The sequence below is a fragment of the Lissotriton vulgaris genome, chromosome 4_1, assembly GCF_964263255.1.
Source record: "Lissotriton vulgaris chromosome 4_1, aLisVul1.2, whole genome shotgun sequence".
In the NCBI taxonomy this organism is placed as follows: domain Eukaryota; kingdom Metazoa; phylum Chordata; class Amphibia; order Caudata; family Salamandridae; genus Lissotriton; species Lissotriton vulgaris.
This window is the reverse complement of record NC_141691.1, coordinates 308,384,968-308,401,064: the sequence shown is the minus strand read 5'-3', so window position 1 is coordinate 308,401,064 and position 16,097 is coordinate 308,384,968. Positions and strand designations below refer to the sequence as shown.

General features: G+C 51.0%; 1 pseudogene; it reads left to right on the top strand.

The window, feature by feature from the left end:
* The first annotated feature begins 11,529 nt into the window (after positions 1 to 11,529).
* LOC147718679 (elongation factor 1-alpha, oocyte form pseudogene) lies at positions 11,530 to 15,663 on the top strand (annotated as a pseudogene).
* The last annotated feature ends 434 nt before the right edge of the window (positions 15,664 to 16,097 follow it).

Sequence of the window (16,097 nt, the reverse complement as noted above, 5' to 3'; positions counted from 1 at the left end):
GGATCAGTCGGCTTACTATCAACCAAGTGCTGGCGTATCTCTGCTAAACATAGACTAGACAAGTGCTACTATGGAATCAAATTGTAGAGCCCCTGAAAATCTGTCACATTACTGCCCTTCACCCAGCCATCCAGTGACCTGCAAAATAAATCCACACATTCAAACCAAGTGTTTGAATCCGTTTTTCTACTGGACCTAAGTGATCCCTGAACCTTTCAGGAGTGAGACCATACCTGGTGAGAAAGGCCTCCTTCATGTCAGCATAGCAAAGCAAAGCCACTAAAGAATTCCTTACATCTTCTGGGAAAAGAGACAACAATCCTGGCTCCCAATTCTTCTCAGGTACCCAATCCATCTAGATAGATGCCTCATAACCCTAAAGCCGCCTTTGTATGTTTCCCCTTCTTGAATTATTTCACTCCATTCTTGGGCACGTGCACAATTCTATTTGCCTGCTCTGATGAATTGCTACCACCATCTGAGCTGGGCCTACTCCTTAGCTCCAGCTCCTTAACACTATGTTCATTATTTAAGATCATCTTCTATTCCTCCATGGATAATATTTTGTCTTCTCCTTCAGAGTTTATCCAATTAAAAACTCCTTGCTTCCGACCTGTCCCTCAAGCTTTTCTGGGGACAAGCCACTGCTGCCTGGCTTGGAGCATTCCCCTGCTCCCAAAAGAACATCTACCCTAGGAATAAGCTCTTTCGCCTCCCCTCTGAGATCTCCAGACTGCCCACTGGCATGTCTGGCTGCTCCCCTGGCCCTCAGCACCTTTTGTAGCTCCTCCTTCCTGGTGAGACCTCTGACTTGGAACTTTAGGTTTTTGCAAACAGCCTTCAACTATTTGCAAAAAAGCCTCTCACTTTGTAGGATTCCAACCTATCCTTCTCAATGGCCACTTCCAAAGAATACAAAAGATGATGCTCTTGATTTAAGCATGATGAAGTAGCAAATTCAAACTGGCAAGATCAAAAATAGGCCAAAAAGAAAAAGAACCAGTATTTTGCACGTAATGGTCTACGATATGTTAGTAGTGCACACCAATCACTAAGTCAAGTGCAAACACAGGTCCTATCCTCACCGCTGACAACCAATGTTAGAAATGGGGTTCTCTAGTTGGCAGAGGTAGGTACCTTTGTCCAAGTATCTTTGTACTTTGTCTTCTTAGTTAGGGTAGGGGAGTTACACTACTAAAATAACCCCTGCTCACCCCCTTAGTAGCTTGGCATGAGAAGTCAGGATTATCTCAAAGGCAGTGTGCAAAGCATTTCCACATACCAACAGTAATACGGTGAAAACACTACAAAAGGACACCACACCAGGTAAAAAAAATCCAATATTTTTTACATATCCAAAACAAGACCAAAACAACAAAAATTCAACATGCGGTACTTTACAAATATGCACGGTTGGCGTGGCCAAGATGGCGGCAGAGCTGCACCGAACATAGGGAGCTCTGCACACCGTGGCCAAAGAAAAGCATTTCTACCACTTGTTGGGGTCCCTGGAGGCTGAGCAAGAGACACAGAGATCCCAGAAATGGCTCTGCTCATGTTTGGAGCTCCGGTAGAGCTTGACAATTGCGGCGTTGGTGTGCCACAGCTGTGGCCTGGGGAGGTGCCGGCCCCATGTTGCAGCTGCTGGTGACGGGGCGGCGCTGCGGGCACCATTGGGTCTTGGCTTCAGCCTGGAGGGGCCGGATGTCCCTGAGGTGCTGCCATATCTGTCCCAGAGATGACCGCCCCGAAGACTAGAGGAGCGGCCTAGGGTGCGGACTCTGGGTGACTCGCAATGCGCTGTGTCCGATGTAGCGACTCCTGCACGGCAGCACCGCTGGGCCGGAGAGCCCCCGTGAGCCAGTTTGAGCCACACAATAGAGAGGAGTGGCGGTAACCTGGCCCTCCAAAGTGCAGACCAGAAGACGCACACCTGAGAGGAGCCTGAACCTGTAGGACTGGGGAAGTCCCCCGGGGGAGAGCAGTTTAGGCACCCGGAGCTAGGGGTGAGTGCAGTCCCAACTAGGTGAGCGAGAAGATAAACAGAGCTGGCGGTGGCCCCAGGACACCACCCTCGGAGGGGAAACCGAGTACCTGTGGCTGGTGGGGTTTCAGAGACTTGCAGGTACAGACCTAACACTAACAGAGGACACAACCCTCACCCACAGTGCGCTGTGCCTGGTGTAGGAAGGCAGACCCAATAGGCAAATCCCATGAGGGATGGTGGATGAACCAGTCTAAGGCGTGAAGAGGCCTGGTACAAGTGGGCGATGCTGGGGCCCACAGTGAGACTGGTTGGTGGTGGGTGAGCAGGGCCCGAGGTCCAGCTATAAAAAGAGATCTCCTGGCCTGGAACTTGGTGATCTGCCTGAAATATTGTGCCTTTGTTAATGAGCCTTTAACCCCTTCCAGGCTGATGACGAGTTGGGCTCGTCATGGCGTAGCCTCTTCGCACGCTGATGACAAGCCCAGCTCGTCACGTAAAGTGCGATTTGAAAAATCTCAGCGCAGGAGCGGAATTCCGCTAGCGCGCATGAGGTTAAGCACCATTGAAGGTTCCAGGCCATCACTCAGGCCAGCGGAGAACATACAGGATATGGGCTGGCTGGAGATGATAAAGGAAGGGCGTTTGGGGCATAGACAGTGACCTGCGTCTACCAGAAGGAGGAAGCGGAGTATTACCCACACCTCGCATTCCACCTCCCAGCATACTCTGCCCCCGAGATGTCCTTTCTCAGATCAAAGGAGTTCACAATCAAAGACCTCCTGCAAAAGGCTGGTTTGAAAAGGACAGCCTCGCAAGTGGTGGAAAGACAGACCTCAGAGAGCGAAATGGAGTCTGCGAACGACCCACCGGCGGAACCCATAACAAGGGGTTTTCTGGAACAACTTTTTGGTGTCCTCAGAGAAGACTTTGCGGCCCTTCGCCAAGAGATGGCTTCAGATGTCAAACAGCTTAAGGTGGACATCAAGGAGATTGGAGATCAGGTAGATTCCCTTGAGCGAGTGGAAGACCACAGAGATGAGATCACGGAACAGACCCGGGAACTTCTGGATCTGAATCGTTCCCGAGGAACGAACATACGCATTAAAGGAGTGCCTCTGTAGGCAGATGGAGGGAAGCTGGAAGAGTGGGTGTTGTGCTTCATCAGACACGTAGCCCGGGAACTCGGAGATGGGGAAATTGTCCTCAAAACATGCACCGGGCTGGGCAGCCGGCTTTGAGCCTAGGCCAACCTCAAGATATCCTCACCTGTCTCCACTCATACAGACAAAAAAAACGCATTATAAACGTGACCAAAGACAAGCACATGATTTACTTTGATCACTCTCCAATGCTGAAGGGAGCTGAGGCCACTAATTTCTTTCTTAAGGGACAAAGGAATACGGTACCAGTGGGGCAACCCCTTTAGCCTTTCCTTCTCATGGGAGAACGAACTGCGAGTTGTGCGCTCCATGGGAGATGTGAAGGAAATACTGGGTGCCAATCTGAATGTGGAGGACTCTGAAAGTAGCCAGTGCCCGACCATGACGTCCCTGTGGCCGACTATTGGAAGAGGCCAAAGAATGGGGAGGGCGTAGTCTATGAAACCTACAGAGCTTGAACAGCGGAAGGAGAGAGAGGCACTGCTCCGCCAGCTGCAGGGCAGAGATGCATTAGGCGACCCCAAAAGTGAGTGATTAAATGACACAAGGTCAACACCATAGCTATGGCTTGTAAATCTTCATGAGGACCCCACCCTTCAGGGTAATCGGCCACAACCAGGAGCCCAATCTCCGTGATATGAAGAACGATCGTCAGCAGAATTAACCCTTGCATGTTGAAGTCTCTGCGGCTCTCCCTAGCAAGGTTAGAGGTGAGTCTACCAATGGGCATTGGGAATTTGCAGAAGAGTGTGTGCGGTGGAGATAGTTTTAGCTGGGGGCACGGTACGGGGAGGGTTGTGTATTGGGGTGGAGGACGCATTGGGGTAACTCATGGGTACAGTGGTCACCCGGTCTCAGCATAGTCTCGGAGCCACCCCTTAGATCTTATGCCGACAATTAAAGTAAGCATCTTGAGCCTCAATGTCAGAGGCCTCAACTCTCCGGTGAAGAGACGGGTGCTGTTAGCACTTCTGCAGGAGACTAGTGGTGATGTCTGCCTGCTGCAGGAGACTCACTTACTGCGAGCAGACTGGAAACGCCCCGCTCCTGGTGGTTTGGCAAGTAATATATCTCCTCCTCAGTAGATAAGAAGGCTGGGGTAGTGGTCGTATTTGCCACACACTTCCCGGGTAGGGTGATAGGTGTGCTTACGGAGGTGCCAGGCAGAGTTTTAGCCATGAGGGTAGTAGTTGGCAACCACATATAAACTATTGCTTCAATTATCAGCCCAAACGAGTGTCAGGAGTTGTTCCTCAATAACACCTTGAATGCTATTCTGGAGTCCCAAGATGAAGACCTGGTTATAGGGGGGATTTTAGTATAGCACATGATGTGCAATTGGATCGATCCATCAAAGACATGGCCACACTTTCCCACTCTATAAGGCAGACATTCACAGACTTGGGTCTGTCTGATGTGTGGAGGATGATGAATCCAACACATGTTTTTCAGTGGCCCACCAAACATATGCCCATATTGATTGGTTCTTAACGTCCCGATTGGTACTAGGGATACCAGTGGGGCTTTGATAGGGACCGCAGCCCTTTCGGATCACTCTCCAATCAGACTGGAATTACGTATCCCAGGGAGCCCTGGGGTCACAAACAGTGGAGGCTTAACCATAAACTACTTGAATACGATGCCAACATTAAAAAAATGCGGGAGACAATTAAGACGTATTTTGAGACTAACAATGAAGGAGGGACTTCGGTCCCCCTTTTATGGGACACACTTAAAGAGGTCATCGAGGGTGATTTATAGCAAGAGCAGCAGGAGTCAACAAAGATAGGAAAGAGAAGAGGGAGCACCTCGAGTCACAAGTAAAGGAATTGGAGAGGTCCATCAGAGGACGGGCTCCGTTCAGGTTGGGCAACAAGACAGCAGCTGAAAAACCTTTATTATGATCGGACGGAATACTCGCTTCTGTGAAATAAGCAGCATTACTTCACTGGAGGTAATAAGGCCGGAAAACTCCTTGCAACTCTTCTTCGAGCTCACATGACCACTAGACATATCGGGGATATTAGAAGCCCTCAGGGCAAGGTTTTATGCTCAGATTGCAACATAGAAGTAAGAGGAACAGGTGTCCAAAGCTATGGCTGAGGTTAAGGCAGGAACCCTAGTAGACCCTTGCCCACATTTTATTTTCACCAGGCTTGTGCCAGTCCTGTGTCCCCTTTTCACCAAAATCTTCAATGAATATTTGGAGCAAGCCTCTTTCCCAGAAATATGGAAGAAAACAGTGGTATTTCCCCTCCTAAAGAAACCAGGCCTTGAAATGTATGATCCAGCCAACTATTGCCCAATTTCCCAATTACCATATCTATCCAGAGTTTTGGAATGGTCAGTCAATAAACAGCTCACCACCTTCCTTGAAACCAACAACCTATTTGATCCCTCACAGATGGGGTTTAGGGCTAATAACAGTACTGATGCCAATCTTTTAGCTGTATCTGACAGTATTAGATCGCAAGTTGATCAGGGTAGAGCCGTAGCATTGATCTTATTAGATCTTACTGCAGCTTTCACCCACCGTTTCACATACTAAATTACTTCAAATACTACATAAAAAGGGATTCGCTCTAAAGCCCTGTCATGATTCACCTCTTTTCTTAAAGACCCAATCCAAACAATCCAAATGGGATCCTGTTCCTCCTCCTCAAAGAGTTTTAAGTATGGAGTCCCGCAAGTAGCTACCTTAAGCCCTACCCTTTTTAATGAATGTTTCATCTTTGGCTGACATCAGCATGAAATGGGGCTTTGAGAATTGCTCCTACGCTGACGATACTCAGTTGGTGATTCCTCCGATAAATAGACTGACCAATACCGAGACCAAGGGTAACTTAATAAACTGTCTCACTGAACCTGCAAGCTGATGTCCCAGCACTGTTTAAAATTAAATGCAGGGAAATCAGAAATTCTGCTCTTCGGGGGTGCTTGGCGATTTGGGATAATAGTAGGTGGCCCCAGGCATTAGGCACCACCCCAAAACCCAAGCGAGCTGCAAAACATTTCAGCATAGTCTTTGATGACACCCTTTCCATGCAGGGTCACGTACGCACTTTATGCGAAGAGCTTTCGCTATACTGAAACTGCTCAGACAACTCTTCCCCTGGATCCCCTCTAACTGCAGACAAATGATAACACAGGCTCTACTCCTGGGCAGACTGGACTACTGCAATGCCCTCTATGTTGGCATGGCTGACTATCTCTCTTCTAGACTCCAGATACTCCAGAACGCGGCCGCTAAACTGTTCTGTAACATAAAATACAGCTCAGCATCTCACTGCCAGAAGGAACTACACTGGTTACCTGTTCGCTAGAGAACTAGTTTTAAGCTCCTATTCTTTGCGCATCAAACCCTGCATAAAAAGGACCACAAATCTTGCGAGAAGCTGCAATTCCATGTCCACTCATAAAATTTGAGATCGTGTCACCTAGCTCTTGCGTCAGTCAAATGCACATCAAAGATCAGGAAGGGTGATCGATCCTTTTCTAAAGCAGCTGCGGTCCTTTGGAACAACCTACCCCTTGATCATCTACTGTTCAGAAAAAAAAATGAAAACCACTCTGTTTCCCAGATACTGATCCTACTACGACCAACCTGAATTGCATTAATTCCCGTCCTAGGGGGGCGTGGCTTGGATGCCGAGCGGTCAGGCAGCGTGAGCCCGGAGCTCCGCTCCCGATCCCCTCTTTTATCCTGAAAAACCGCACGAAATCCATCATAAAAAGCATCATTCGATCAGTGAAGAACGCCTGAACGGCGGTGGACCCCCAGGCGAGGGACTTAAGGTGTCCCCAGCGCTTATCGACTCGAGAGAGGAACAAAGAAGGGCCGAGCGCGCGCTGAGGCCAGATGGCGGCCGGAGCTCGAGATCGAGAACAGAGTCGACCGAGTGGACATGGCGCCCCCTTAGAGACGACCTGGGACAGAGGTGACGTCGCCTGAGCTCGCCTGGGCCTTCCTTCATACTGTGAACAGGGGAGCTTATCGGCCCTGAAGTTGAGGTAGATCGGATCTCACACGAACAAAGGCCGAAGAGATCAAGATGGCGGCTGTCCTGGCACCCAGCAGTTGAGGGGAGCTCGGCGCCTGGTAGTGAAGCGGGGCGGTGCCAACGGCACGGACAGGAGGCGCAATTGGCAAGCATCTGGAGGCATCCTGAGACCGAATCGCGACCGTACGGCGGAGGGGCAGGCAACCCTACCGCGAGACGACGCACTGGGGAAGAGCCGGAGTGAGGGCCTGATCGCTGGAGCGGCCTTAGCGAGAACCAACACAGCTCGAAAGATCGAGTGAATCCAGAAAGACTGCTCATTGGCAGGAGTTAATGGAGGTGGCACTGGTGAACTGGATATAACTGACTCCGAAAGGGCTGAGCGGCCTGGGGACAGAGCTGGCTCGAATCTGCTGGCGGCGGGACAACGAACTACGCAGCCAAACTGAGCGGATAGTAGAGCTAGCCGTCGATACTGGACACTGGTGAATCGCGACCAAGTGGACATTGAAAGTGCCTGGAGGCCAAGTGCTAGCCGCCCAAGATACCAGGGGTGCGGTCCCGCTTGCCTCCCCCCTATCTAGATGACGAGGGGGAGGAAGTCCCCCCCCCCCCTTTCCCAGTAGACCAAATGGGAAAACCTAAGGGAAGAGTGGAGGAGGCTGCGGGCTCGGGTGCGGCGGACGGACCGCCACAGGCCCCGGCGGACCGGCAGCAATTCCAAACTTGCATCTTAGAAGCTATCCAGGCCACGAAGGAAGCGCTGCAGCAGGATATCGCCCAGGTGGCAACGGGACTGGGGCTGTTGCGGCCCAACCATGATAAAGAGATACTGCCCGAGCACAAATCTATGGAGGGGCGGCTGGTGGACGCGCTTGATCGCATACAGGCCTTGGAAAGGAGAGCGGAGGATGCAGAAAATCATGGTAGGCGCAACAACGTGCGCTTGGTGGGCCTTCCGGAACAGAAGGAAGGGGACGATATGGTAGGGTACCTTGAACAATGGCTGAAGACGGAAGTGGCGCCGGAAGGTCTATCACCTTTCTTTACGCTAGAATGAGCGCACAGAGTCCCGGCCCGACCCCCTAGACCATGTCAACAGCCCCGTCCAGTGATGATAAAACTGCTGCACTACAAGGACCGGGACTGGCTACTATAGAGGGCAAGGGACGTGGGCCCTTTCCAGGTGGATAATAGTAAAGTAACGCTCTTCCCTGATTATACATATGAGACCCAGAAGCTGCGGGCTTCTTTCTTGTCACTCAAAAAGGAACTCCGGGCGAAAGGAATAACATATCCGCTTCTGTTCCCGGCCAAACTCAGAGTGGTGGTGGACGACAAGGCGATTTTCATTCATAACTCGGCGGATGACTGGGCGTGGAGGGACGCGTACAAGGCTGGCACTGATGGAGCGAAATACAGAGCAGAAGAAGAGCGAACCCGGCAGCCGACTCTGAAATCGCAAAGGATCCGGAAGCGCCGACAAAGATCTCAAAAACCGGCGGAATCGCAAACTGAAGGCGAGAGGAAAGCGGCGTTACGAGCAGTAATAGACCTGTCGGGAACTGTGCGGACTAGATCGTGTGAGAGTTCGGAAGCAGAGGGCCTGGGTACTGGCTCGGAAGCGGAACTATCAGACTTAAATAGTGTTAAGGGCCCAGAAGCCACGCCACAGACGTCGGGAGGACTAATGGACGAATGATACTGGAGATGCCCCATGCTGGATTGGTGAGGTGCCTGGAGAGGGCCACGGCTGGCAGATGGTGACGAACACTGTAAAGTAGGATGGAGCTTCGGACTCGAATGGGGAGATTGTGGGATGGGGGGAAGGGACTAGGTTGACCACCTTCGGAACCGAGCTACGCCTTTCCGGTCCCTAAGGCCACCGTAGTGTAGACTACGGTATAGTTGGGTTGTTGGGGGAGGATACCAAGTCCTCACTAGGTTTGGATGGGAGCTGTGCTTGCGAACCCCTTTCCAAGTAAACAGACACATAATAGACCCGGAGGGCAGATTTGTGGTAGTGGAAGGGAAACTGAAAGGTAGGGACATAGCGCTGTGCAGTGTGTATGCGCCTAACACCGACCAAGCGTCCTTCGCCAAACTTTCCGGAGCACTGGCGGGGTTTTTAGCGGGCCCCATTTTCATGGGAGGGGACTAACTCAGGGCCAGACGTGGAGTTGGACAGATCTCATCCTCCTCTGGGGATGTCTCCAATGCACCGTCTGGCAAAGCACAGATTAGAGTGGCAGGAGAGCTGGGAGCTACAAGACGCCTGGCGGGCACACCACCCGGCGGCGAGAGATTACTCCTTCTACTCTGGATTGCACAACCTCCATGTCCGCTTGGACACATTCTTGTGCTCCTCACAGGTGCTACCAGCGGTGTCCAACTCGGAATACATGGCCCGCACGATCTCTGATCATAATCCCTTACTGCTAACCCTTAATTGGATGTCCGAGACATCGCGTGTCTCGACCTGGCAATTGAGGCCGGACACGTTGGATGACTTGTTGTTTAGGGAAGCGCTGGGGGATAGGATAACATTACTTCGAGGAAAACAAGGTCACTGCGACATCTAGAGCGAAGGAGTGGAATGCCTTTAAGATAGGTATTAGAGGCCACTGTATTGGGAAATACAGAGGGGCGCCCAGATCCTTGACGATCTGGAGACGGCAGAAAAAACTTTGCGCGATGCTGAGAAAGCGCGCCCTAATCATCCAGAGTTGCAAGGGACGGTGAGTGCTGCCAAGGAGGCGGTGGCTGTGGAAATGGAACGGCTCCGCTGCTTTGACCATAAGTCCTATTTGATAAGGGCGCATGCGGAGGGGGACAAGGCGGGGACGCTACTAGCCTGGCTGGCCAACCCCACAAGACGTACCCACCCAATCTTAGCTATTGACGGGGAAGATGGCCGTGTACGCCACACCCAGACGGAGATACTGGACTGCTTCTGCTCGTACTACGAAACACTCTATGAGAGCGCGCATGAAGGGCAGGAGACTGAGATAGTTGCTTTTCTGGAGGGGCTTCAATTGCCATGATTAGAACAAGAGCAGGCGGATGCCCTGGGCAGGAATATAGAACTGGAAGAGATTAGGAGCGCAGTGAAGAAGATGGCCCGCAACAAGACGCCAGAATTGGATGGGCTCCCTGTAGAATTTTATAGCAAATACATTGACCAATTGGCTCCGCGGCTTCAGGTGGTGTACAACAAAGCTAAAACTCTGGGTGGGCTCCCTGAATCCATGTGTGAAGCTCTAATGATTCCATTGTTGAAACAGGGCAGGGAGAGCAAACACCCGGCATCCTACAGGCCGCTGTCCATGTTGACAGTGGACTACAAAATTCTGAGCACCATACTGGCGACCAGGTTACTGCAGCACATGACGGAATTGGTCCATAATGACCAATCTGGCTTTATCCCCACCCGAAACACGACAGTTAACATACGCCGACTGGTGCGCCTTCTGGGAGAACCGTGGCCTGATACGCAAACGCCTATGGTACTGTCAATTGACATAGAAAAAGCATTCGACAGTCTGGAATGGGAATACCTGTATAAGGTTATGCAGCACTTCGGTCTTGGGGAAGGTTATATACGCTGGACAAGAGTGCTATATGCTTCAGCGGTGGCACGCGTGCGGGTGGGCCCCCTAGTGTCGCACCAGTACCCGGTGCGTCGAGGCACTAGACAGGGATGCTCACTCACTATCCCCCCTGTTGTTTGCACTGGCGATCGAACCTTTTGCGGCGGAAGCCAAGAAGGGACATTTTTATAGCGGCTTGACCTACCGGGGAAACCCACAACTTACTTATTGTACGCGGACGACTTCTTATTATACCTAGAAAATGCGCAGGAGGCATTGGAGGGGGCGGAGAGACTCCTGGTGTCCTTTGGCAGACTGTCTGGGCTGCGGGTTAATTGGTCCAAATCATGCTTGTTCCCACTACATCACGGAGAACTGAGACCCGCTACCCGCCCGCTGCTTGCCTGGGCGCCAGACTGCCTAAAATATCTGGGAGTGCACATATATCACAAGGCTGCAGACCTGCTAGAGGGACACGTAGGCCGCTGCATACGAGCGCTGCAGGGTAATCTGACCTTCTGGTCTACTCTCCCGCTATCAGTAACGGGACGTATATCCCTAATGAAAATTATAGCCTTACCACGCCCTCCTCTATTACTTCCGCACGTTGCCTATTTGGATACCCAGATCGGTCTTCCGGCAATTGAGGTCCTTGCGGATTTCCTTCCTCTGGGGTACAGGCAGGCGTAGAATAGCTTTAACCACGCTGCTCCGGCCGAAGGATGAGGGAGGCCTGGCGGTCCCTGATTTTGAGTTATATTATTTGGCAGCGCAACTGCAGATTTTCACGCATGAGGTGGCGCGAGTGTACTGAGGGCCGGAGCAGGAGAGAGAGAGGGGTACCCCTTGACATGTGCTGGCCTTCATAACTTTGCAGCAGAAGCTGACTCTCAGGGACCTATCGCTGGAAGAGCAGACGTACAGACTCTGCTGGAACCGAGCGCAGAAGCGGGCGGGGGTGCGACACATGTACGCGCCTGAGATACCCCTGGGCATGGTAACGGCACTTCCGCAAGGGGGTGACTGGTCGAGGCTGCAGGGGTGGGAGGATGCGGGGCTGCAGATACTGGGGGACCTATATGAGAACGGTGAACTGATCCCCTACCAAACGCTGCAAGACCGCTTTGACCTCCCGAGGGAGGACTTTCTAATGCATGCAGCCATAACACGAGCGATGCAAGTACACTGGGGGGAGGGGATCCAAGAGCCCCCGACATCAATGGCTTGCCAATACACAATGATGGCGGCCGGCCGGCACGTATAAAGCGGTGACATGGCCTCTACTCACGAATGATACGCGAGACGCTGCAACCCCTGGTGACGCTGAAAGAGGCTTGGGAGCTCGAGCTGCAGACTGAGATCCCGGATACTACATGGGCACAGATAGTGAGGCGGGCGAGGAAGAGCACAAGAAATGCTCGTTTTCAGTTAATACATTTCTACATACTGCATAGGGCTTATCTTACACCTACGAAGATTGGGAAGTATTTTGGAGTGGAAGATGCGGCATGCCCCAGATGCAACACGGTAGGAGCAGACCTGGGACATATGCTCTGGGACTGAACACATCTGCGGGACTATTGGAGGGAGGTTATTGAGACGTTAAACACGATGACCGAAAGGGAGTTACAAGTCACCAAGGCGGTGGGGCGTGTTACACTGGTTCCCGCATACACCCAAAAACAGGATCTCAAGTAAATTTGTAGATATGGGCCTGATCTTAGCTAAGAGAGAATTGACTAGGAACTGGAAATCAAAACATTGCCCAATGCTTAGAAGGTGGACCAACGAGAAGCTTAAGTGGGCAGCGAGCGAAAGCACGCTCAGATACCAGTTAGCCCGCCGCAGGTCGGACGACAGAGCACTGGAAGCGACCATGGAATGGGAGATGCTAGTGCAAGCCTTGCGAGATAGCACGATGGAGGAGGAGGACAGCCTCTCTGAGTCGAGCGAAGTAGAACCCCAACACACACCAGGAGCACATTCCTAAAAAGACATTACCACTCCTGATAGCACACACAGACATGTATACCACGGTAGAGCTTAGGCGTAGGGAAGACCACTCGGGGGGGGGGGTGGGAAGGTTGGGGAGGGTAGGGATGTTGGGTCGAAGGAAGGGATTCAGGGTAAGGGGTGTTAGAGGGGAGCGGGGTGAAAATATCAAAAGCAGGATGTGATATTCTGAGTCTACGGAATATGCGCAGGAGGGCAAGTAGGATGATCCACTGACTGACGCCGCCCGACCTCCGGGTTGTGGGCTTATCGGCTGTGTACATTCCAAGAGTGAAGAGAGGGGAGGGGAGCGTGCTGGAGCCTGTGGAGAGGAAATGTTGTAAATATGTGAAATGCACTATGTTCCCTGCAATAAAAACGTTTAAAAAAAAAAATTAATTCCCGTCCTAGTGCCGTAATCTTCCTCGGGATGATTGATGCACTCTATAAATATTAATAAGTACAAATACAAAATAGACCGCTCAATAGCAGGCATGTACATCTGGAATGTCCTGTGGCTCCCTCATAAACATCGCCCCTGCGGAGTGTATGTGTCGCCAGTCTTAAAGGCCACCCTCCTGGGAGTGTGGGATAGGGTACAGGTGCCATATGGCCTCTCGACCCCTGTGTCCCCCCTCGCCCCATTTATAGGCAACCCTGAATTCCCACTGGCTCACATGGAGAATGGCTATCTCCATTGGCAAGAGGCCAAATGTAAACTCATTGGGGACCTCTTTGACGAAAACGGGGTAATGGAGTTCGCTAGCCTCACCGAAGGCATGGGGATCCCTCGGAAGGGGTACTTTCAATATTTGGCTGTCCGTCATTGGGTAACCCAGCCACAGATACAACCCCGTACTGGTTGCTTTTTAACAAAGTTTGAGAAATTGTACATTACTAGAACATCATACAAACGGCTGCTATCAGACAATTACGCCTTTTTAAACACCCCCAGGCAGCACAGTAAATCTCCTGCGCAGTGTAGGTGGAAATCTGTGAGTTCTCCCCCAAGGAATGGCACAATATTATACAGAGGGCCAGAGCCTCCTCACACAGTACAGTGGGCAAAGAGATGTTTTTGAAAATTGCACATTATTGGTACTACACACCGGCAAGAATAATCAAATGGAAACTGGGAGGGATTGGGCAATGCTAGCATCATTGTGGTCAACCGGGCATGCTCACTCATTCTTTGGTCATGCCCGAAGATACAGGAATACAGGTAGGTCATTCTTAAGGATATAGATGACATATACATCACTGATCTACCCACATTCACCTCCTACATACTACTAGGGCTCCCCAATGCCTAGATGTATCCTTTTAGATCTTGCCACAGCAAAGCAATTACTCTGGCTCTAGGAGCAGCCAAACATGCACTATTGGCTAGATGGGATATGGAGGAAATACCCTCTCCCTTGGACTGTCTACACAAGCTATGGGAAATACTAAAGATGGAAAGATTACACCAGGTCTTACACATTCCCCCTCTAAATTCAACAAAACATGGGTCACCACTATACAATTTTTGTCCAACGAGTTCACTGAACTCACCTGCCCAAAGTACCTTAGAGACTGCCAAGTATTACATCACCATCATTGATGCCCCCGGGCACAGGAATTTCATCAAGAACATGATCACTGGCACCTGGCAGGCTGACTGTGCGGTGCGGATTGTTGCTGGCGGCGTGGGTGAGTTTGAAGCTGGTATTTCCAAGAACAGACAGACCCGCGAGCACGCCCTGCTGGCCTACACCCTGGGGCTGAAGCAGCTGATCATTGGTGTGAACAAGATGGACTCCACCAAACCCCCTTACAGCCAGAAGCATTTTGAAGAAATCACCAAGGAAGTCGGCACCTACATCAAGAAAATCTGTTACAACCCAGCCACAGTGGCAATTGTGCCAATCTCTGGTTGGCACAGTCACCCTGCTTGAAGCCCTAGAATCCATCATCCCATCTACCCGTCCCACCAACAAGCCCCTGCCCCTGCAGGATGTCTACAAGATAGGCAGTATTGGCACAGTCCCACTGGGTTGTGTGGAAACCAGTATCAGTAAGGCTGGCATGGTGGTGACCTTTGCTCCCAGTAACGTAACCACTGAAGTAAAGTCGGTGTTGATGCACCACGTGGCGCTGAGGGAGGCTCTTCCCGGTGACAATGTTGGCTTCAACGTGAAGAACATGTCTGTGAAAGATTTCCGAAGAGGGAATGTAGCCGGTGACAGCAAAAACGATCCCCCAATGGAGACTGGAAGCTTCACAGTGATTTCCGAAGAGGGAATGTAGCCGGTGACAGCAAAAACGATCCCCTGATGGACACTTGGAGCTTCACAGCCCAGGTCATTATTCTGAATCGCCCTTGCCAGATCAGCCAGGGATACGCCTCTGTATTGGATTGCCAAACCGCTCACATTGCCTGCAAATTCGCTGAGCTGAAGGAAAAAACGACAGACGATCTGGCAAGAGGCTTGAAGATGCACCAAAGGCACTCAAGTGAGAAGATGCAGCCATTGTGGACATGATTCCAGGCACACCCAAGTGTGTGGAGAGCTTCTCCAACTACCCTCCTCTTGGTCTTTTAGCTGTCCGCGACATGAGGCAGACGGTAGCTGTCGGAGTTATCAAGGGGGTTGAGAAGAAGGCTGCCAGTGCTGACAAAGTCACCAAGTCCGCAATCAAGGCCTCTGGCAAGAAGTAGCGCCAGCCACACCCAGCTGCCCTAATGGCACTGGGTACCCAGAATCCTATGGTCTTGGATCGCAATCTGCACTCTATGATCAGGGACTGGTTACTGAGCTTTAGGGTCCATCACAATAGCCTCCGCAGGAAAAGGAGGATGGATTTGGCGCTTGTTCTGATGTTCTAATATTTTGTGACTTACATTCTGGTTATTCCCCGTCTGTTATTTCTGAATAAAATATTGGCACAACTCCAAATAAATAAATACATTAAAAATAGTGCTCCATCTCATTATCGCCCCCTCCCAAAGGAATAAGCATAACAATTGGCCATACCCGCCCAGATCATCTATGTGACACTTGCCTGGCACACCCTACACACACACATAGGAGAAAGACCTCTTTACCCTCCTCTGTCTCTTTTAATTTCTTCCTTTTATGCCTTTACATCTAGCTCATATGTATGATCCCCACCAGCCAGTGGATGTAGGTGCCGGCTACTGTAATGTTTGTCTTTTCAAATCAATAAAAGATTGAAACCATAAAAAGATGCACTTTGCAAGAATACTTTAAAAACACAGTTCTTTGAAATCTATAATTCCGTCTCGTGCTACAGCGGTGCTGTAAACAACAGAATCCAACAGTTCTGTCTGACCACATCAGTCAGGGCATCAACAGACTTGTGA